The sequence below is a fragment of the Euphorbia lathyris genome, chromosome 1, assembly GCF_963576675.1.
Source record: "Euphorbia lathyris chromosome 1, ddEupLath1.1, whole genome shotgun sequence".
Classification (NCBI taxonomy): Eukaryota; Viridiplantae; Streptophyta; class Magnoliopsida; order Malpighiales; family Euphorbiaceae; genus Euphorbia; species Euphorbia lathyris.
This window is the reverse complement of record NC_088910.1, coordinates 128,235,618-128,260,009: the sequence shown is the minus strand read 5'-3', so window position 1 is coordinate 128,260,009 and position 24,392 is coordinate 128,235,618. Positions and strand designations below refer to the sequence as shown.

At 37.0% G+C, this 24,392-nt stretch overlaps 2 long non-coding RNA genes across 2 annotated transcripts; one reads left to right on the top strand and one right to left on the bottom strand.

Annotated features, from left to right (window-relative positions):
* Positions 1–16,080: 16,080 nt before the first annotated feature.
* Positions 16,081–23,593, bottom strand: LOC136210972 (uncharacterized). Its single transcript, XR_010678262.1, has 3 exons — positions 23,333–23,593; positions 22,243–22,310; positions 16,081–17,019 (listed from the first exon to the last, which is right to left on the bottom strand). It is a non-coding gene; the product is annotated as an uncharacterized lncRNA (long non-coding RNA).
* LOC136210970 (uncharacterized) lies at positions 20,399–21,677 on the top strand. Its single transcript, XR_010678261.1, has 2 exons — positions 20,399–21,243; positions 21,342–21,677. It is a non-coding gene; the product is annotated as an uncharacterized lncRNA (long non-coding RNA).
* Positions 23,594–24,392: the final 799 nt, after the last annotated feature.

Here is a 24,392-nt window from a genome sequence, read left to right as displayed (position 1 = left end):
TCATCACTTACCTTTCTTTAATTACACCTCATTCAAATGAGGCTTTAATGATCTCTGAATGCCATTAATGCACGGATGCACAATATTAATTGCAAGTAAATAGCAACCATGTAAGATATCTTACCCAATATAGAATGTCATAACTTTTATGATGTTTAAAATAAATATGCTATCTTGGATATTAATGCGCATTGAAATACAAAAGGACATTATTCTTAAACCATTCTCATTATGGTTATTTATTAAGAATTATTATGATATTCATGTGCAGTAGCAATCTTTATGGTTATGACCGTTATACGTGATATTATTATTAAAACAAGCACGATTAAAATTCTATTATGAATTTGTTTGACATATAATATTTACTCGGTTTTATCCTTTGACTAAAGTTCATTCTAGAGTCAGGGACCAACGTGAAGGAATTATTAAGTTGATTCCAAGATGAACTAAAAATTTCATAAAGAGACATTGCATTATACATGATATTTGCCAACAAGGCCAATGCAAACAGTCTTTTGCTATGAAGTATGTTCCGTGGATCAAGCCACTGATCCCCAAGGTAAGTGAATATAGCTTTTATGCCTTACCACGATCTTTTAATAATGGACAGGGTATGCCCCACGTCTGGAGTTCTTTCAGTGCTAACCCATAGGTACAAGGGAATTGCTAATAATGCAACTAGTGCCAAACACTAGCATGAAAAATAAAGCTCAATCTAGAGAAGTGTATATTCAGAGTCACTTCAGAAAAATTCCTTGACTATGTCATTAGCAAAAAAGGAGTTAGAGCAAATCCAGATAAAGTAAAAAGACCTGCGAGGAAAAAGGTGAAAAGAGCGCCTAAATAAAAGTCATGCGAGGAAAAAGGTGAAAAGAGCGCCTAAATGAAAGCCCCACTATGGGTGAGAAAGATCCAGAGGTTGAACGGGCGGATCATCGTACTAGAAAGATTGTCAACAAGCATATCAAGGTATAAAACAATTCCTAGCAGAACCACCCTTGATGAGCAGACCAATCTGAAGGGGAGACCTGCATTTGTATCAATCTGTCATGGATAAAGCTATGTGCACCGTGGTTATTCAAGAAGAAGAAGGTCAGCAGTTCTCCATCTATTATGTTAGCAAAATGTTGAAGGATGCGGAGACAAGATATTCGAAGCTAGATAAAATGGCTCCCACGGTTGTGACAACATCCATCCGCGTTAAACCATAGCTCCAAGCATAACCTCAACATGATCGAGATCAAGATCAAAAGCTGGCTTCACCATCATGATTCAACAGTGAACACACGAATGATGAGATTGAAAGGCGAGTGCCTGCCACTCTGGATAGACAAGAGAACAATGCAGAAAGATACGCCATCCAGTTAACAGGAATTCGCCATTCACAGCGCGAATCATGGGGTACAAGGCGGAAAAAATGATTAAAGCTTCCAACTTGCCACAATATAAAAGAAAAGAATCAATATAAGCGGGACATTACATATCCCGAACCCAAAGGAGGGGAGCATGTAACCGTTGGAAGAAACGCCAAAGCGTACTACAGGTTGACCACCACACTGAAGCTTGCTGGGAGCTGGCAAACTAGATAGCTTTGTCCAGAATAACAAATAACAAGACGACAAGCAGAAGACAGATCCCAAAAAGAAATTCAAAAGTGTCATTAATGTCATAGCAGATGGACCAGTGTATCAGCCACCCGTGGAAAAAGCAAAAATATCCGTTCTGGATAAAACATCCCTCAATTGCCCCTTTTTGCAGAAACAGGTCCAGTAATCTCTCCACATACAGATGCGTTGACAATTGAAGGATGGGAGATGAAATGAAGCGAGTAATGGTAGACACAGGCAGTTCTTGCAATGTCATCACCATAGGTGCATTCGCCAAACTAAAGGTTGATCCGATCCAAATAGAAACAACCATTGTTGACATCATGGGAGTGACAGGTCACACTATCCAGACCAAGGGCCAGGTAACTTTGGAATGCAAGCTGGCAGATGATGATCAAGCGTGGATTGGTGATCTGGAGTTCTCTATTATGAATGGACAATCAACTTATAACATCATTCTTAGGCGGCTGTTCATCTCAGAGGTTGCAGCCCTAATTTCCATCCGTCGTATGGCAATGTACATTCCCACCAGCAAAGGAGGAATAATGATTAGCGGGAACCAAAAGGCGGTTCAAGAGACCTACTCGGCGTCGCTATCGATCCGCCCACAATTCAAAGATGACGAAGGTGAGGAAGATGAACTTGTCACTACAGCTTTGGGCGACACAGAAACACTCCTTATTGCTGATGGAAAGCGGGTGCGGATCGCCAAAGGATTAAAACCTGAGATCAAGGAGGATGTTACGAAAGTTCTCATTGAGTCTGAAAGCCTGTTTGCATAGGAGAATGAGATCCCCATAGGAGTAAGCCCAGATGTGATTACTCATAAGTTAAACATCATTGAGGATGCGGTTCTAGTTGCTCAGAAAAGACGGAACCATATGCCTAAAAATCAGTATTTTTACCTATTCTTATATGTGCATTAAATTGTTATAGTATTCTATATTTTATAATTTATTCTTTCTCGCCATACTTCTTATATTCATTTGCCTAGCTTTTATTCCTGATATACGCCCAGTGGCTGGCGAATGAAAAGTTCCACAGACGGATCAATTACCTCAAAGATAGGACAATTGATCCCCATCACGGGCGGATCCCCTTTCCACAAAGATAAGAAGCACAGACCCTCAGGAGCTTTCAAATGAGCTCAACTCTCTCCTCAAAGACAGGAAAAATATTGGTCACCATCAAAAGCGGGTTAAAATTATCTCAAACATGAGAAAATTACACCATAAACTTTCTCCTCAAAGATAGGAGAACAATAATCTCAGCGGCAGATCAATCTACCTCAAAGATAGGAAACGATTGATCGTCGTCAGAGACAGAGTTAAAACATTTCTCAGATGTGAGAACTTTACACTCTCAAATACTCTTCCCAAAGAAGAGTCTCAAGACCTGGCGGCGGATCGATTCACCTCAAAGATAGGAAGCAAAATCGATCGCCTAAGGCAGCTTAACTTCCTCACCAGGAATAAAAGCTTCTAACCTTCACAAAGGTTCACACATTGGGGTACGGCTGGCCACCTACCCTAAACAATCGGAGAAATCCTAAACCAGATTCTAAAAAGTTACTTGCTAAAAGATATAATGCATTAGTAAAAATAGTTCTGGAAAGAAAAGGGTTCATCCAACAATGAAGCCTCGTCTTCATCCAAATAATGAAGCCTCATCTTTATTTCCAAATAATGAAGCCTCGTCTTCATCTCCAAATAATGAAGCCTCGTCTTCATCTCCAAATAATAAAGCCTCGTCTTCATCCAAATAATGAAGCATCGTCTTCATCTCCAAATAATGAAGCCTCGTCTTCATCCAAACAATGAAGCCTCGTCTTCATCCAAACAATGAAGCCTCGTCTTCATTCAAACAATGAAGCCTCGTCTTCATCCAAATAATGAAGCCTCGTCTTCATCCAAGCAATGAAGCCTTATCTTCATCCAAATAATGAAGCCTCGTCTTCATCTCCAAATAATGAAGCCTCGTCTTCATCCAAACAATGAAGCCTCGTCTTCATCCAAACAATGAAGCCTCATCTTCATTCAAACAATGAAGCCTCGTCTTCATCCAAATAATAAAGCCTCGTCTTCATCCAAGCAATGAAGCCTCGTCTTCATAAAAAACAATGAAGCCTCATCTTCATCAAAAACAATGAAGCCTCGTCTTCATCCAAACAATGAAGCCTCGTCTTCATCCAAATAATGAAGCCTCGCCTTCATCAAAGTAATGAATCCTCGTCTTCATCAAAGTAATGAATCCTCGTCTTCATCATAGAAATAACGAAGTCTCGCCTTCACAAATGCAAAGTAAAAACACTTTGGAAAATGAGTAAATGCTAAAAGGCAAGTGCCTAGAGTGTCAAAACCCCCCCACGAAATGCACAAAAGTCCCTAAATGGCTGATCATTCTTACTGATCCCTAAGAGCGGGTCATTCTCCTCAATATGGCAGAACTGAAGAAAAAAAGTCCCTAAGGCGAATCATAATCATATGCGGTAGGAACAAATGGTCCCATAAAGGGCGGGTTATTCCTTTCTAAAGGAAATATAACTCTCAAGAAGCCCCTAGAGGCTAACAATGGATACATCTGACCACCTATCCACGAAGAAGCAAAAGCCCCTAAAAGTGTATCATATCCATATGTGATCCCCCATCTAGGGCGGGTCCACTTTCCTCCAAGATAGAAAAATAAAACACCATTTAGACACCCCTAAAGAGCTTTTTATACCTTTAGGGGGGGCTTCTAATAACAATCCAAATTATTCTTGAATAAGGAATAAGGGAAAATTAATAGAAATAATGGCAAACCATTATTCCTTCTAAAAGAGATATTTATGCATGATTAATATGGAATTAATGACAATTATTGTAGGGGTGAATATATAAATAATGAAGAAAATGAAGGAGTTTCTAGCATTATGCCACATCACGTGGACCATGGCGAGATACGCCATAACGAGATACGCCCGATGAGAGCGAGTAGTGGAGACCCGCCATAGCTCTCAAGCAGAGCATACATACGCCTTGACGGATCAAAGAATACGAAAAGGCGCCTTTATTACCATCCATGAATGGGAATAAATACAATTAAATGGCAATTAATAGCCATTAAAGGGGAATAAAGACTTGACTGTTCGAATACCTCAACTCTGAGGGTTCCGATGCTAAATGTTGGGATTAATGGAGAATTGATAGCAATCAAAGATGAGTAATGACACAACTCTTCACCTGCTTCCCCATTAATGCTGAAGGTTACAGAAACCTATATAAATACCCCAGCTTCCTAGGATCAAAGGTACACTTACTGATTCTCTACTTTTGTGCTTACAGTTTATTCTCAGAAATATTACTGACTTTGGCATCGGAGTGTCCCCGGCCGATCCCAACGGCGCCTCACAGGGAAGTGCTCCGATCAAGGATTTTTCCACAAGTTATCAAACGTGATAAATAAATAATTAACTAAATAAATAAAATTATAACATAAAAATAAATAAATTAATTAAATAAAATAAAACGAGTCTAGTCCGCGGATAATACCTCAAGATCGGTATTGACAGTTGAAGTCGGTTGATTCCACGAATCGTGATTTTCCGGTGTTTTTTGTGTTTTCGGTAAAATATTTAACTTTGGAAAATTTGGATTTTTTTAGGAAAAAAATGTTTTTCCCAAAAAAATCACTTTCTCTCTCTAAAAATTTCCTTAGAGTGAGAAAGCTCTCCAAAAGTCCTCCCTCCTAAATGCATGGGGATCCGTGCCTTTTATAGGCACGGATCCCAAAAAAATTTGGGCGTAGCCCGAAGAGCGTCGGACTACGCCCAAAATGGTTGGGCGGACGCCCAACAGATGTTGGGCGTTCGCCCAACGTCGTTGGGTGTCCGCGCGCCCCGCTGCCGCTGGGCGTGCGCCCCGCGCTGCCGAGCGCGCGTCCAACTACCGTCGGGCGCACGCCGGCTGCCGCTAGGCGCTCGCCCAACGCCGCTGAGCACCCGCGAGCCGTCCACTCGACGACCGCAACCCCTATAGATCCTCTCGTGATTTTTATTATTATTTTTGCTTTAAATTATCGGAACCAACCGCTTCAACCGTCTTGTTATGGGTTTTCGTCACAGGTCCTCCGACTCGGTGTCTACACCTATGCAAGCGTACCCGATTCTATAGCGAACAAAAAGATTGATGTCGCCCCCATTTTATGGGATGATTGTCCTCCCAAACAAGAGGGGAAAATGTCGTCCCCGTTTTGAAGGACGATTGTCGTCCCTATGCAAAGGAGACGACTTTGGCCCCTATTCTTAAGGGACGTTATTTTGTCTCTGAAAAAAGAGACAATTGTCGTCCCTAAGCAAAGGAGACGACTTTTGTCCTTATGTTTAAGGGGCATATTTTTGTCTCCGAATAAAGCGACAGTTGTCGTCCCTATGCAAAGGAGATGTTTTTCTGTCTCCAAATAAAAGGACGATTGTTGTCCCCTATGCATAAGTGATGACTTTCATCCTTATTCTCGGGGAACATTTTTTTGTCTTCGATTAAATGGACGATTTTTCGTCCCCAAGGAACGAGACAATTGTCGTCCCTATGTAAAGGGGATGACTGTTATCCCAATTATTTGTCGCAAATAAAGGGACAACAGATTGAAAAACTAAAGAATCACAAGATGTTGTCAACTTCAGTAGTGGTACTAGAAGAAAAAAACACAAAATTGTCGATATAAGCTTCTCAACTTCATCAAACATGATACCATTTTCACTAGTTTTTATATTTCTAAATATTTACTGAATATTCCAACACGAAGTAGGACGGTGAAGATCTCGGAAAACCAGTTTGGCTTTATGCCGGGAAGATCAACTATGGAAGCCATCCATCTAATGAGACAATTAATGGAGCACTATCGAAATAAGAAGAAAGACTTGCATATGGTTTTCATTGACTTGGAGAAAGCATATGATAAGGTACCAAGGGAAGTACTTTGGTGGGCCTTGATAAGGAAAGACATTTCGCGGAAATATATTGACATCATAAAGGACATGTATGAGGGAGTATGCACGAGTGTACGTACTAGTGTTGGGAAAACTGAAGAGTTTCCTATTACGATTGGAGTGCATCAAGGTTCCGCACTAAGCCCATTTCTTTTTGCCATCGTTATGGATGAACTAACAAGTTCACTTCAAGATGGTATACCATGGTGCATGCTGTTTGCAGATGATATTGTGTTGGTTGATGAGACGAAAGAAGGAGTGGAGATGAAGTTGGAACTATGGAGGCAAACTCTAGAATCTAGAGGCTTTAAGTTGAGTCGAAGTAAGACAGAATATTTGGAGTGTAAGTTTAGCGGCCGTAGGAGTAGGGAGGCAGGGACAATCACCCTAGATGGGAGAGTTGTTCAGGCCTCGGATTGCTTCCGGTATTTAGGATCTATTATCCAAACGGATGGAGAAGTAGATGGAGATGTTGCCCATAGGATTAAAGCTGGTTGGTCGAAGTGGAAGAGTGCTACGGGTTTCCTTTGTGATCCCGGCATGCCTAATAGATTGAAGGGAAAATTCTACCGGAAGGCAATTAGACCAGCATTGTTATATGGTACGGAGTGTTGGGCAGTGAAACACTGCCACATCCATAAGATGTCGGTGGCGGAGATGCGTATGTTGAGATGGATGTGTGGTCACACGAGAAAGGACCGGGTGCGTAATGAAATAATTAGGACAAAAGTAGGGGTTACATCTATTGAGAATAAAATGAGAGAAAACCGACTAAGGTGGTTTGGCCATGTGAGACGTAGAGCGCTTGATGCGCCGGTTAGGAGAACCGAAGAGTGGCAAAGGGATGTAGTGGTGAGGGGTAGGGGAAGACCTAAGCAAACTTGGAGGAGGGTGATCGAGAGTGATATGAGTTTATTGGGAATTGAGGAAAATATGGTAGTGGATAGGACGGAGTGGAGGGAGCGAATCTGTGTCGCTGACACGACTTGATTTTCACGGTTTTATATGATGGTTCATGTTAGCCGACCCCGAATCATTTCGGGACTAAGGCTTTGTTGTTGTTGTTGTTGTTGTATTCCAACACGAAGTAGAAAAGGTTTCATTCAAAATGCTAATGTCGGTAAGTATCAATAATAGCACACTAAGCTGAAACTAGCAAACAAAATTAGAAGATGATCAAGTAGGTCTTACTAGAAATGCTAATATACATTCCATTGTTCAATGAAAGCAGATTAAGTATCCAAAAACTTTCTTCTTCCCTACTCTTTTCATCAACCGGTGTAGATCCAGCAATTTTCTTGGGCATTTAAAGAAACATTTATTAGTCTTCATCACGGTGTAAGAATTTGACAACAGTTTGGTAAGTGGACTGAAACAGATGTCATTAATGGAAAAAATAATGGACATGCATCCTCTCTGGCAAACATGCTGCCAGCCTCCTCTCGGACATATGAAGAAGCAACCATAACTCTCTTTGACGCCTTTTCTCGCTGCTTAAGTTTTAGAAAAAAGTCCATAACAACAATCATACTTTGAATAGGATAATTCTATAGTGCATTCTAAATTTTCAAAAAAGAAAATATTGAATTGAATGGACCAGAAATAGACAACATGTACCTTGTTTGAACTTCAACCCGATGTCCAATTTCATCATAAACAATAAAATCAGCCATTTCATCCTCCTCAACATCAGACATGACTTCTCCATCTTTAGCGCCATCATCACATAAAAATTCTTAAAGAAAAAAAATAATGGCAATTAAGCAATAATAATAGAGACTCTAGCAGGACCACAAATTATAAACACTTCAAAAATAAGACAAAAATTTACCAACACAGTAAAGCATAAATTCTAAAATACTATTGGCATAGGACACATAACTAAAGTAAAAGGTAATCTGCCATCATATTTTCCATTGTTCATCAAATTTATATAAAATGAATCCATGATAAAACCTTATTCACCTACATGAAAAAAAAATAGTGGATGAATATAGTCTAAAACAGCTGAGCTGAACCATCCTAACATTATACAAAAATGCTTCACAATTGGTACACTAGTATATAACAACTGAGAATCATAAAGTAAATAGCCACAAAAATTTACATTATTGTTGACATGTAGGTCAAGTTACTGTGATACAAATTATTTTCTTTTACTGGTTTTTAGACTTTGCAAATCAAAAGAAACATTAAGAATGCAATTTAAACTTAACATAATCTTCTAGTAAAGGAAATTACATAGATGGCTCCCTCCCCGCCGGCCTCCGGCGACCCGGCATCCTTTGCGATTGCCCACCTGTTTGAGAAATCCTCATTTAGCAAATTCTCTGCTTTAAGTACTTCACGGGCCTCTCCTAAAACCTCCTTTGCTGATATTTTGAAGAGTTCCACACCCTCAACCGCGATCCCTGCTCCGTCGATCGCTACGGTGATTCCCACGCCATCAACACCGCTGGTCTCGGAAGAAGGAGGCTTTAAGGCGGTCAGAATTCCCCAACTGATCTACGAGGAGAGAATCAAAGATGTTCAACATTCGGTCATTGGATGGGTGTCGCTCAACAAAGGTGAGAAACCATGGAAGCATGCTGAGCTTAAGCAAAAGTTGAACCAGATATGGAAACGTAACTTTGATTGGAAAATGATTTCTCTCGGGAAGGGATTTTTTCAGATTGTAATGCCTGATGAGAGAGCTCTTCAATCCATCTGGGGTCAGGGTGCAATTCCTCTTAAACCAGGCATCATCAGATTCTCACCTTGGACTCCTGGCTTCAACCCAGACCTTCACAAATCCACGTCTGCACAAGTCTGGGTAAGATTCTATAACCTGCCTTGGGAATTCTGGGATACCAGAATCATTGCTAGCATAGCTAGAGTTGTTGGTGTTCCGCTTAGATTTGATAATAACACAGTCAATGGTGAATTTGGGCACTATGCCAGAGTGCTAATTGATGTAGAATTGAATGGGGAAATCTAAGATAAGCTACGAATTGACACAGATAATCAAAAGCAATGGGTTTTCTTAGAGTATGAGAATCTTCCCATGCTTTGTGGCACCTGCTATGCCATCGGGCATTCTTCAGCTAATTGTCGTAGGAATGCTTCTGTTTCTAAACCACAGGCAGAGACGGGCAAGCAACCTAAACAATCGAAAAGTATGACCTGGCAAAGAAGGCAGCAGCAGGCTGATTCGATCAGCATTGAGAAAAGGGAAGAGGATGTGAAAACTCTGAATCGAGAAGTGAGTTCAATCGAGACAAGTAAAGAATCTGAAGCCAATTTATAATTAGTATTGCACAGCTCTGAGATGAATGAGTCTGCAGATGGTGCTACTTGGGGAGAATGCACTGATGACGACAGAAGGAATGCGTCGGATACTGACGGGTTTGATGTTAGCCTTCCGGTAGATCTCCGAAAGGAGGTAAACTTTCTCTCTGAATCCTCTGAATGGATGAAGCATATGTTTAGATCACGCAATAGAGAGTTATGTATACAGAATGAATATGCGGCTGAGAGCAGTGACTGGATAACAACTCGCAAGAAGAAAGCTAAGAGCAAAACCATTGACTCACGGTTGACAGGGCGTGTCCAGCCTCCTATCAAATACATATGAATATCCTGTATTGGAATTGCAGGGGTGTTTTGAATCTGGGAACTCAGAGAGCTCTTAAGTTGATGTGTAGAACTAATCACCCTGATCTTCTGTGTCTTTCTGAGCCCATGGTAGAAATTAATAGAATTCCTAACATGTTCTGGGATTCAATTAGTCTGCAGTTAGTTGCACATAATGATATCAACTCTTTATGGATTTTCTGCAAAATCGGTAGCAGGAATCATTGCTCTATTCTTGTCAATCATGATCATCATATTTCTATGAGGTACTGTCTTAACCTTTCCGATTACCAAATCTCCTTTGTATATGGTCATAACAATGCTGGCAGGAGACGAATTCTCTGGGAATCTCTTCTCTCAGTAGATGATTGTGATAAAAAAAAAAAACTAGTTTTGGGTGATTTTAATGCTATCACTAGAGCCCATGAGAAAACAGGTAGAAGCCCACCTGAGAGCAGTTGTCGAGATTTCAGGGAGTTCATTCGTAATGGAGAGCTAACTGAGGTTGAAAGCACTAGCTTACAATTTACGTGGTCAAACGGAAGAAGAGGTGCAGGTTGAATGTAAATTAGACAGGGCCTTGGTAAATGATAGCTTTATTGGCAGCTAGGACAGATTAAGCTGTTCAGTTCTTCCTCGCAGCAAATCAGATCACAGCCCGATCATCCTCTCTTGTGCTTCGGGCATCACCAGAAAGAGCAGATTTCGCTTTCTCTCGATGTGGATTACTCATCCCTCTCTACATAAGATAGTGTCTGATCACTGGGCCTCCTGTAATATATCCCTTCCGCCTGCTCAGCTGCTCTGCCATAAGCTTAAGACTCTTAAGCCTAAGCTTAGAGCATGGAACAAGGAAGTTTTTGGTTTGGTGGACAGCAACATTAATACTTCGATGACTAAACTTGAAGATATCCAAAGACTAATTTCTAGAGAGGGCCTCAGTGATGTTAGATTCTCTCAGGAGCTTGAAGCTCAGCAGGATCTGGACTTACAGTTGTACATGCAAGAGATTCTCCTACGAGATAAAAGCAAAGAAAAATGGCTTGCTGCTGGGGATCGTAACTTCAATTTCTTTCACAAATCTGCCAAAATTAGAAAGGTGCAGTCCTCGCTTGATAACCTCATGATTGACAACACGATTGTCAGAGATGAACAGGTCATTGCTCAGCATGTGGTCAATTACTACGAATCGCTATTCACGGGTAGCCTCCGGCACGCCGATTATGGTAATATCAGCTCTGTCATTCCTAATAGCATGTCAGAAACTGATAATGGCCTCCTAACCCAGCGCCCAACTAATGATGAGATCCGTAAAGCAGTTTTTAGCATGAGTAGAGACAGTTCGCCTGGCCCTGATGGGTTTGGAGGTACGTTTTATCAGCAATTTTAGGATATTGTTAGCCACGATGTTTGTCAGATGGTCTTCAGCTTTTTTGATTCTGGTTACATGCTGCCTGGGCTGAACTCGAGCATCATTGCGCTAATTCCCAAGGTTGAAGGAGCAAATGAGATTCAACATTTCAGGCCTGTGGCTATGGGAAACTTTAACTACAAGATTATATCGAAGATTATCTCTGACAGGCTTGCCCCTATTGCTTCGAGAATCATTTCTAACAACCAATTTGGTTTCATAGCAGGTAGGAGCATTCACCGTTGCATTGCGGCAGCTTTTGAGGGGGTCAACATGCTTAAAAAGAAATGCTTTGGAGGTAACATGGCTCTGAAAATTGATATCAGAAATGCTTTTGACACCCTTGACTGGAACTTCTTACTGGCAGTCCTTAAATCCTTTGGTTTCTCTCTATAATTTAGAGGCTGGATTTTGGAAATACTGAGATCTGCTAGGATTTTAATTGCTCTTGGGGGTGGAATCAAGGGCTTTTTTAGTTGTTCCTGTGGAGTCAGACAGGGGGATCCGCTTTCCTCCACGCTGTTTGGGCTTGCTGAGGATTTTCTTGGAAGATGGATATCAAAATTGGTTGATGAAGGCAGATTGGACCCCATGAGATACACTAGCAGAACTGTTTTCCCATCGCACCTTCTGTATGCTGATGATATGATGATATTTGTCCGTGCTTCGACAAAAAATATGAAATGCATTCGGGATATCTTCGGCATGTATGAATCCTACTCTGGTCAGGCTGTCAACTGGAGCAAATCACAGGCTCTTTTTGGCAATTCTATTCACGTTCTGCGCAGAACTCGGCTAGCTGTGATACTTGGTATTGCTCAGGCTGATCTCCCTTTCAACTATTTAGGTGTTCCGCTATTTCAAGGGGCCCCTAGAGCTCGATTTTTGAACCCTATGGTAGACAAATTCCTTAGCAAATTCAGCCTATGGCATGGGCATGCTTTATCTTTTGTCGGGAGACTTACCCTGATCAAATCGACCTTGACGGGAGCTCTTGTACACTCGTTTCTCATTTACCGCTGGCCTGAGGCTCTTATTTCAAAGATTAACAGGGCTGTTCGTAATTTCCTCTGGACTGGTGACAGAGATCGTAGGAAGCTTATTACGGTCCCTTGGAAAACCTGCTGTCAATTGACGACGAATGGAGGTTTGGGAATTAAAGACTATAAACTATTTAATTATGCTCTTCTTGCTAAATTGAGTTGGGACTTGATTCAAGGTCGGGGATTCATCATCGACATCCTTCGTCTGAGATTTCTTGAAGTTTCTGGGATTGTTAAAAAGTATATTGCTAATTCTTCTATTTGGTCCTCTCTGAGAACAATTTTTGAAGAAGTTAGACTTGATACCGTCTGGTGGATAGGAGAAGGATCTGTTCTGAACTTTTGGGTTGACAGGTGGGTGATGCCCTCTATTACAGATCAAATGAATATACATGCACTCTCGCAGGTCAATCTTTTTGAGCCTATTCACAATTTCAGGGAAAATGGCACTTGGTCTAATCTGCAGCTGTTACCAGAAGGTGTTCAGGCAGCCGTTCAGTGGATTGAGGTTACGATGAGTCTGACTCATGCATCTGGGAGACGTCGAATTCGGGTAGGCTCACAGCAAAGACGTTCTATGAAAAACATTTTTCGGGAGATCAGGTTTGTTGGAGCAGGTTCCTGTGGAACTCGTTTACTCCTCCAAGACGAGCCGTCACTTGCTGGAAGTTGTTACATGGGAAGCTGGTGCTTCAATATCTGCTGCAGAACCGTGGATTTCATCTGGCTCAGAGGTGCGAGCTATGCAAGAATGGGGATGAATCGGTTTCTCACTTGTTTGTCAGCTACGATGTGGTTAAGGCGTTGTGGAATATGGTCTTTAATGAGTTCAATATAAGCTTCTGTTACAATGCTTCCTTTTCTATTTTTTTCACTGTGTTGAGAACATTGCGAGTAAGTCGAGGAAAGAGGAAAGGATGGATATTCACGGTGATCACTTGCGTTTGGTTTATTTGGTCGATCCGAAACCGAGCTATCTTTGAGTCTGATCTCCTTTCAATCCAAACTCTTAAGCACAGACTACTGTTATATATCAGAGAAGGGTGCGCTGTTGTTACTGCTGATGCACGGACGCCCCCAGAGCCAGATTTTGTTACAGTTCGATGGCTAGTGGCTCCGTCTTATTAGCTAAAGGTTAATACAGACGGTACAGCGAGTGCCACGGGCAGTGCCGGTGCGGGAGGCATCTTCAGAAATTCAAGAGGATTTGTTGTTGGTTGTTTTTCCTTTCCTTTGCAAAACTCGCCTGCTCATATCGCTGAGCTCAAAGCAATTGTGTTCGCCATTAACTCTGCCTGGGAAAGAAATTGGAGGAGCATCTGGATTGAATCAGATTCGGCATATGCCATGCAGCTTCTAAACAATGGAAGGTCTGATGTCTCTTGGAAAATAAGGAGAGAGTGGCAATCTTGCTTAGCCCAACTTGTGGATATGAACTGGCATGCTACACACATATATAGAGAAGGAAATCAAGCAACGGATCGGTTGGCCAATCATGGGAAATCTGCCCCGTCTATTTGCTGGTGGCATTCGGCACCACATTTTTGTCAGGGCTTTATGTTTGATGACATTTGCAATGTAGCTCACATTCGTGTTCTGTAACTTACTGTTCTTTCATTCTTTCTTTCTTGCATTCTTTTTTTTCCTCTCTCCCTTTATAATTTTTCACTTTTTTTTTAATAATATTCGGGTTGTTGGTTGTGCCGGGGGTGCCAGCCTAGCTGGGATGTCCGACCTGCCTTTGCGTCCCAACTTTGATTAAAAAAAAAGGAAATTACATAGTAGATATAAATGGCAAGAGTGATTAAACTCAATATTCTCAATAGTTGAGATGAAGTCCTAGTTTAATAAAAGGCAGGAGTCCTATATATGATTCTCATGGATTTTTAAACAAGAAAAAATAGGGGAAAAAACAATTAAACTAAATGAATCCTTCCAGTTATGCTTTCTAATTCAAAAAAATAAGCACAAATATAAGTGTCGGCACATGTGTGTTTCAAGAAGAACAAGGAAATCAATAGAAAAAACAATAAATGAAGGGAAATATCATTGTAGAACTTGAATCAACAGATACTTAATAATGGAATCGAAAATCATCCATTTAACCACCTTTGCAAATACTCCTGGTTAAATGTGTTATAGAAGCCTTATACAATATCAATAGAAATCTCATATTTCTTAAACGAAGCCACTCTGCATATTTGGATCAAATAGAAAACAACAAACTATGCTAGTAGGTGATAATACACAGAGGCATATTGGGTAATAATAAGGCAATAATCAAGTTTTCACTTAATATCAAGTGAATAAATTGGCCAATTTGAAACATGGGAGCAACATCATTATGCTAGTAGGTGATAATAAACAAGGACATGAGCATTAAGAATTGGACAACTATAAAGAAGGCAAACAATTACTAAAGTATAATTGGGGGACAAAACAACCAACCTAATCTTCAATCTTGAAGACAAAGATGGACCAAATGAATGTACCAGCAAAATTAATTAGCAAAAACCAACCTAATCTTCAATCTTGAAGACACGAATGGGTCACATGAATGCATCATCAAAATTAATCATAAAAAATTAATTGAACATGGAGTTAGAAACGAAGGAAACCCCAAAATTAATTAAACATACAAATAGAAAAAATTGATCATCAAGATAAATCTCAAAAATTGAGTACAAAACAAAGAAAAACCCTAACCTTTATCAATAGAAAATTGTTGTGTACAAATAGAAGAAAACCCATCGACAGCTCGTCAACGATGAAGGAGCGTTACTTAGAAATGAAGGAAAATCCAAAATTAATTGAACAAGGAAAACCCAAAATTAATTGAACATAAATATAGAAAAAATTGATTAGCAAGATAAATCCTAAAAACTGAGTACAAATCAAAGAAAAACCCTAACCTTTATAGTGCGGATCGTTCTTGTAGAGAACGGAGAAAGAAAAGACAGAGAGAGAGAGAGAGTTTAATATTAAACAATACAGATAGAGAGCCTTCAAAGCTCGGCAAAAGAAGCGAGAAAAATCATGTTGGAGTTGCTCTTACATATATAGATAAGATAATAGAGAAATATCCAGCACTAAAATGCAATTCTCAAATGTAAAAGAAAATTTAAAATGGTGGATGGATTTACCTCGACTCATAAGTATAAAACTGTCAGGAAGCTTCAAATCATAACAAAATAGTACATTTCTCTTGTATCTAAACCCTTCAATGTCTATGTATGAAACAAATCTCTATAAGAAAGAGAATATTGAGCCATCATCGCAAAAAGGGAGGTTGTAATGATATCAAGAGACAATCATGGACGTGAATCTGCTACACATTGGACGGCTAATTAGGCATAGAATGAAAACATTTTTTTAGAACATATTGCATCAAATATGAACATACTTTGTTAAGTTATATAATATCCCAAAATGAATGAACTGAATTTAAAAAAGGAAAAAGAATATTGTTTCTGCACATTACAGAATGTCTTGCAATCATTTATAAGTACAAATAGATTCATCTTCCTATACGACCTACAAAATAAACAATATTACATTAATATAGTTGATCAATCTATTTTTCTTAACTTCAAATAGTACAAATTCATATTACTTTTAGTTATCGTAATTATCTTCGTATTCATTTGTTTTGTTAATATCGTCATCGTCATTTAGGTTGTGTACAATATTATCATCATCATCACCATCCTTAATATTAGATACACTTGTTTCTTGTAATGTATTAGCTATTTCTATATTCATTTCTTCAAATCCAAAAACATTCGCATCTGACATGACATCATCATCATCCAATGGTCTTGTTGCATGACCATCAACAACTATCTCATCATCTCAGAAAACCTCATCATCTCCATCAATTTCAAAAATATCCTCTTGTATAGGCAATTTATAAATATCTTACGGATGATACCTCATCATAGTAAGCCAATTTGGTTTTTCTAGATCTTGAACATAAAATACTTGTTCGGCTTGACTACCTAAAATAAATGGTTCGTCTGTCTTTAATTGAACGTAGGCTTTAACACCAGTGATCAAGTAATTATCAACTGTATATCCACTCCCTTTATTGCGCATATAAAATCATTCGCATTTAAATAAGTTTATATAGTTACTCCCCGAGTACTGGATCTCCCAAACATCACTTAAAAGCCCATAATATTCTTTATCCATAGAATTATCGTCACCCATCGATAAGATACCAGAATTTTGACTCTTTCGATTCATTTGGCGATTTAGAGTATGAAAGTAAAAGTCATTCACAATGTGACCATTGTACTGCTTGCATTGTGTGTATAGACCACAAGCTAAGCGATATAGATCCTTATAAACAACACCATGTTCGTTTAATTCATACACCTGCATATTAGTAACGTATATGTAATTTAGTAATAATCATATTAATTTAAACATGTATTACACAACTAAATGTAATTATGTTCATACTCACATACATGTCAATGGAACCAATTTGGAAATTCTGAATTATAACGATTCCTTAGCTCTCTAAGATTTGCATATGACAATGAACTTTTTATTTTTCCTAATAAAATCAGCACTTGTAAATAAATATGTTGACAATAAAATCTATTATTATAGTTGTCGCAACCGGATTTTTCGGGCACGAACGTCGGAAGCTAAATCGGTTAATAGTTTTTCCTAGTTAAAACTATTTTTTAGAGCCGCCACCAATCAAAATTAAGGCATGATTGGACACCGGAAATGGTTGAATTTTAATGAATAAGGGGGTCTGCGAAATAGAGATTTTTGGTTCGTTTGCCGGTTACGTGTAGGGAAGAAAAACTTGATTAATCACCCTACCCCGCCCAAATATTGGTACTAAAAGGATGTGATTTTTGTGTTAATGTTTGTCTAATCTACTATTATTATATTATTATTTTTTGATATAGGCGCATAAACGGAACGGTTTGATTAATCTTATTTTTGACCGATTTCATACTCCTATGACATAGACGTATGAATTAGGCCATTTGTTTATTAATTAATTTATTGTGGTTATCATTATACCCCTAAAACATAGACGTATGGAGTGAGCCGTTTCATTTTTATTAAATTTATTTTGATCGTTTTTATACCTCTATGACATAAGCGTATGAATTAGGCCGTTTTAGTTTAGTTAATTTTATTTTGACCGATTTTTTTATACCCCTATGACATAGGCATATGAATCGCGTTGTTTGTTTTATTAATTATTTTATCTCGGCCGCCCTCATAACCCTAAAACATAAACGTACGAATCGAGCCGTTTTAATTATCGGAAGTGCTAATTAGTATGCAAAACCATTAAATTGAACTAAATTGGCCAAATTGAGACCTAAAATAGTAAACATTAAGATAAGAAAAATCAAATTAGGAAAGACCTGATTAATTATAAAGTTCACTTCATTAATTAGAACTAGGCAAATTAAATCCCTAATCAAAATTGAGCTAAAAAAACAAACTCACCTAATTAAGTCGGTCAATATGTGAAGGCACGTTCAAAATCAAAATAATATAATCATAGATGGGTATAAATTCGGCTTTGTCACACCCGACCCAAAACGGCATCGGGTATGAATAGAAAATAGAATAACCAACTTCTAACAGTCTAGAAGGCGAACCGAACTGATTTTCTAATAGATAAAAATTTATTTGGACCACCTAAAGTTTATTTAATTATTTGGCTTGGACTTGATAATTCTATCAAGCTTCCTACGTATCCCGAACATCTTTTAATATTTAAACCGGGAATCAAAGCCACGTAGTTCTACCCATTTTAGGTAGTTCTCTTCACTTAGGTAGTTCTCTTCACTTATGAACTCATTTTAACTTATTGACACGTTGATTGACACACTGATAACTTAATTGTATATTTCACTTTATTACTATATAATTTAATATATATATATATATATATATATATATCGTTTTTTTTATCAAAACGAATCAAATCGAACAACATTTATCAAAACGAATCAAATCGAACAATGTTTTATCAAAACGAATCAAATCGAACAACGTTTCATCAAAACAATTCGTAAACAAATAAACGTTTTATCAACCCAATTCATAAACAAACAAACTGCTTTAACAAACCAACTCGTAATCAAATAGATTGCTTTAACAAACCAACTCGTAATCAAATAGATTACTTTAACAAACCAACTCGTATTCAATCAAACGTAAAACAAATCAAACGTAAACTTTATGTGTCCATCCTCGAATTCCACCCGTGTAGCTTATCATAACATCAATCATATCAATAACCGAGATATCTCATTCATATCTCGCATTGCCTAACGTTAGGACTACCAGTCGTGCACTCTGGCCATACCGCCCTTAGGTATGGTCTTACAACTACTAACCCTACCCCGGGCAATCCTAGATGGACAAAACATTTTATTAATCTTTCAAACTATCACAACTCATGAAAATCATCCAAAATAATAACAACCGCAGTAACTTTCTCAATCCAAAAACAATTTGTATAAGATCATCAAATTCGTTTTCTCGACCAAAATTCCAAAATATCACGATAATAAATAATTATTCTTCAAATAATCAAAATCAAAAGTATATAAATATTTTAAATAATATATCTTAAACGATTTAATAAAATATATTCAAAACCACGTAAATCATTTAAAACTGAACTTATTTTTTATCTGTCATCGGAATAGCTATTTTAGGCCGAACATATCGTTAGACTCGTTATATTATCATAAGTCTGTTTGAGCTAATTTTATATCTTAATTTTATATTCAATTTCCGGTACTAATTTTATGTAATAATATTCAAACTCTTGTACTAAACTTATGGATTCTAATTGGCAATTATCGATATTAGTCCTTCTATTTTAACTCGACAAATTAAAGTTTCTCCGAATATTATATCGATATAATTTAATATCGTTTTAAGTTAAATATGTTTATCGGACTATTTTCCGTCACCGAAAATAAAGATTCTAAACCGACATAGTTAATTCGAACTATTGTTACTATTAGACTCGTTTGACTGTTATGAATCTTATTTGTACTAATTTTATATTCGACTCAATACCGACTCTACTTGGCAAATATCAATACCGACTCTAATTGGCATATCAACACTAGACCTTCAAATTCATAACTTTAACTTTTGCTTAAACTATTTTATTCATAAGATTTAAAATAATCAAAGTATTCTTATTAGTCTATTTTAGTTTCTAAGATAGAAATTTTAGACCAACGTCGTTAATTCCGACTGATTGTATCTTTAAGCTCGTGACGCTACTAAGAGTCTATTAATAGTGAATTTTACATTATTTAAATCTAAAGGACAACTAGTCTAAAATTTATATTTTTTTTCAATTTATACTTTATACTTTAAATCTTAATTAAGGATCTAATTTAACTCAATTAATTTCACATGGTTAATTGAGTATAATCAAAAAACTTTGGAAGGCTTAATTTTTAATTAAAACAACTCGTTAAAAACTCTAAACAATCTAATATATCTTAATTAAGCAAAATCTAATATGCTTGAACCTTAAATTAACTTAAAAGAAAAGAGGTATGAGGAATTAATTACCCTTTGAGAAGACTTCCCTTTTGAAGTTCCTTTTCTCCATAAATTATATTTCCATTCCATTCTCTCCTTTTTCTACAATTTTATATATATATATATATATATATATATATATATATATATATATATATTTTGACAATAGAAAAATAACTTCTTTTATGCATCCATATAATCTAAACACATGGTATTAATATAACCTATGCATGACACGTTTTTCTTGAAAAAATTTCATGCAATGACTTTTTCTTTTTATTTATTTATTAATAACATGATATAAAAATTTAATAAAATTTAATGGTACAAATTTGTGAATATTGGTAGAAGTAATTTGTAATTGAAAGAATATTGATTTTGGTCCTCTTAGTTTATTGTTTTTGTAAAACTTACCTAAAACTTTTTAATTTATACCTAAAAGCATTAAATTAAGCTCAATAATATACTTAAATTCATAATTAATTACGCTACAAAAAGTATAAATATATTATAATCTATTTCGAAAAACGAAGGTTAAAAATTTTAGACACGGACGTGACAGGCTTCCTCCATCTAGGCCCAAAAAATGAATTTCAGATTTTTGTTTTAAGGCCCAACACCAACTAATCCTAGTATAAATTGCTCCCTATACACAACTAAACCTAGTTCCTCCTCACTTTGTAGTCAGTCGAACACATTAGACTTTTCCCATTCTCCTACTGTTCACCTTCTTCAACCTAGCCTCTCTCTCTTCTCTTCCGTTTTTTCTACAAAGGAGGAAGCCTTCCGATCATGGAGATTTCACGTCGGCTCCCATCTTCCCCGTCTTTCTCTCTTCCTCTCGAAATAGTTTGGCTCTAGTCCGACATTCCAATGACCGTTTTCTCCGGTTTTTACGGGTGAAAAGGAACTGAACCACTCCGATCTACCCTATTTACGGGGTTTATAGGCGGTTAGGCACCTTTGGAGGGTGGACAGCCACCGCTCGGCTCCTTCGAGGTCCCTAGGAGGTCAGATCTACTCATGCATGTGGTTTATCCTAAGGTAAATAATGTTTATTGTGTTTTTCTTTTCGTATTTTCTTGTTTGGTAGAAATGTCACTGACTTATTGCTTTTCTTGTTCGTTGAACCCGCAATACAGGTCTGTGGTAATTCATGGGTTTGCTATAGATTAAGGAAAACAGAGATGCTTATTTGCGATTTTTGTGTTTTTCGTATGGTAAAAAGAAGTGTCCCTGGGTTTGCTATAGATGTGAAATAGAGATGGTTTCTTTTCATGATTCTGTGTTTTGTTCCTTTCAGGGGACTCTTTTTACCTTTTTGGTTTTGGTTTAGCTGGAGTTTCTTTTTTTTTTTGGTCTGGATCTGAGGAAGACTATAACCTCATCTTTGGTTGTATTGTAAATGTAGTTTTAGTGTGAAGGAAAAGAGCAGAACAGTGAATGAATGAAAGAAAAAGAAAATGAGATACAATGCATAAGAAAATGATAAAAAAGATTGAAATAACAAATTGTATGATTTTTCTCAAAAGCTGGGTGTTTCCAGATCTGGAAACACTACAAGAAAACATGCATTTTGTTGGGAAATTTTCCCCCACAAAATATCATATTTTCGCCACTGAAGGTTTTTATGGCGAAATGAGAATTCGCCACAGGTTCGACACAAAACTTTTTGTGGAGAATTTTGGTTTCACCACAAAACACAATCTTTTTGTGGCAAAATTGCAATCCCCACAGAAATATAATATTTCCCCATAATTGTCACTTTCTAACGGCTTTAGAATTTATTTTGTGGGGATTAATATCACCACAAATGAACTATATTCTATGGGGATATAATTATCGCCACAAAATAGTTATATTCTATGGGGAATTATTTCGCCAGAAATAAAGATATTTCACCCAAAACTCATTCAAAAGAAATCTCAGTTGCAAAGTGATCCAAAACTCATTTCAAACATTTACCCAAAAGCCATTTCAAACATTCACCCAAAACCCATTCAAAAGAGATCTTAGTTGCAAAGCCATAAATAGAGTACGTACCTCTTGTATCGATTGCAGATGATTTCAGATTGATGAGAATTTGTAGGGTTCCCTTAACCTATTAAAATCTGATCTAGGTTTCACATAAAAAAAATCAGAATAGCTTTAGAGGGGAGAGAAAGGAGAATCGATTTTGTTTTAAGAAGATTTAGGGCTTCTATTGTGGAATTCCTAAGATAAAAGGGGTTTTGGATGTGTACTTTTTTTTAAGTGAGCGCCAAAACTTATCGCTTCTTTTTTGGGCTTTCACTGGTGCTATGTAGAAATTCCCCATTAGTTTTAAAATTATTAGTGGGGATAAAAGCAATCTCCACAAAATATAATTTATTTTTGTGGCGAATTATATGATCCCCACATTAGATAATATCATATGTGGCGAATTTAAATTTTTCCCACAAAATAAAATATTATTTGTGGCGATTTTAAATATTCCCCATTAATATAATAATTTATATAGGGAATATACGAATTCCCCATTAAAAATTATTCATTTGTGGCGATTTTTTATTCACCATAAAATAGAAAATTTTAGTGGCGAAAGTTTTTCCCCCACAATTTTTTCCCCATAAAAAATTCAATTTCTTGTAATGAAAGTAGAACCTATTTTCCAGATCTTTTGAAATCCCTTGCATCTTTAAGGTTTTTTAAGAAAATGAGATAGATGAATAAAAAAATGATTGAAATAATAAAAAAGGATAATTTTCTCGAAAACTGAGATTTCCAGATCTAGAAAGTAGAACCCACATCTTTTGGAATCTCCTGCATCTTTAAGGGTTTTTAAAGAAAACGAGATACAGTTAATAAGGAGATTGAAATAGTAAAAAGAATAGTTTTCTCAGAAGCTAGAGACTTCCAGATCTGGAAGGTAGAACCTATTTTTCCAGATCTTTTGGAGTCCCTTACATCTTAAAGATTTTTGTTTCCAGTTTCCAAAACCTGGATGCTGAATTAAAAACCTTAACTTTAAAAAACTTAAAAGAAGGAAATAAATGCTATTTTAAAAGGGTTGAAGTAGATGAACAACTGAGTTTGAAGACAGTAGAGGAAAAGAACTAATAAAAATTAAAAATGACAAAAAATGATGGCTTACCTGATCTTATTTTTCTGCCTTTTTTTCGGCATATCTCACATGCTTTTTCTGACCCTCTCCCTCCTCTCTTTTTTTTGTCTGGCTCCCTCTAATCAAGTGACTTCCTTATATAGAGAACTGGATAATTAATTAGGGACTAATAAGGTATTAATACAATCTAATTAGAATTGATTTGGATTTGTGCCTTGATTAGTGAGTACCAGCTTATTAGAATGGATTTGGGCTTGCTGGAATAGGTTTTGTGGACTGGGCCTCATGCTTTTTGGGCAATTAATTGTAATTCTGAAATTTTGTTAATAAACTTTTGTTTTTTTGTCTTATTTTTACTTTATCTATCCTTTTTGCATTTTTATTTAATTCTAAGAATAAATTAATTCAATGGTTATAATGTAAATAATAATTAGCATGGTGGTTTTATTACCATTAAATTAACCGTTTTAACTAAGGGTTTACAACATAACAATCGTTAGTATTTCATAGCTAGACAATCGTTAGTATTTCGTTAGTGTAAAGAATCTCACAAAAAAACAGTGACCGACAGTAGTGAAGACGTCGAACTGCAAAACTAGTGGTGCAAATTGTTTGATATAAATACCTACAAGCCTATTTTCAAACTTGCACTTATTTTTTTATGGGCATCAAATACTAAAGATTTATGCAACGACATCCCGTTGTTGCAAAACATATAAAGTTGGCAACAATACATGTTGTTGTAATACTTTTGTTGTTGCAAAATATGGACTAAATGTTAGAGAATAAAATTTAGTCTTTTGTAACCAAATATGTTGTGGCTATAAATTTTTATATTTCACAACAAGATGAGGTGTTGCTATATATTTCATAACAAAATATGTTGTTGCTAAATTTTTATATTTCGCAACAACTCATATCGTAGCTATATATATTTCTTTTATGCAACAATTCTTTTATATGCTTCAAAGAAACATTTGCAAGTTCCGAATATTTTCATAGCTCCTTGAACAAATTTTTCCAAACCGTTTTCCAATCAGGAACCATTTGATACGCCCCTAGAAAATTTCGGGCTTCTATTATCTCTTCT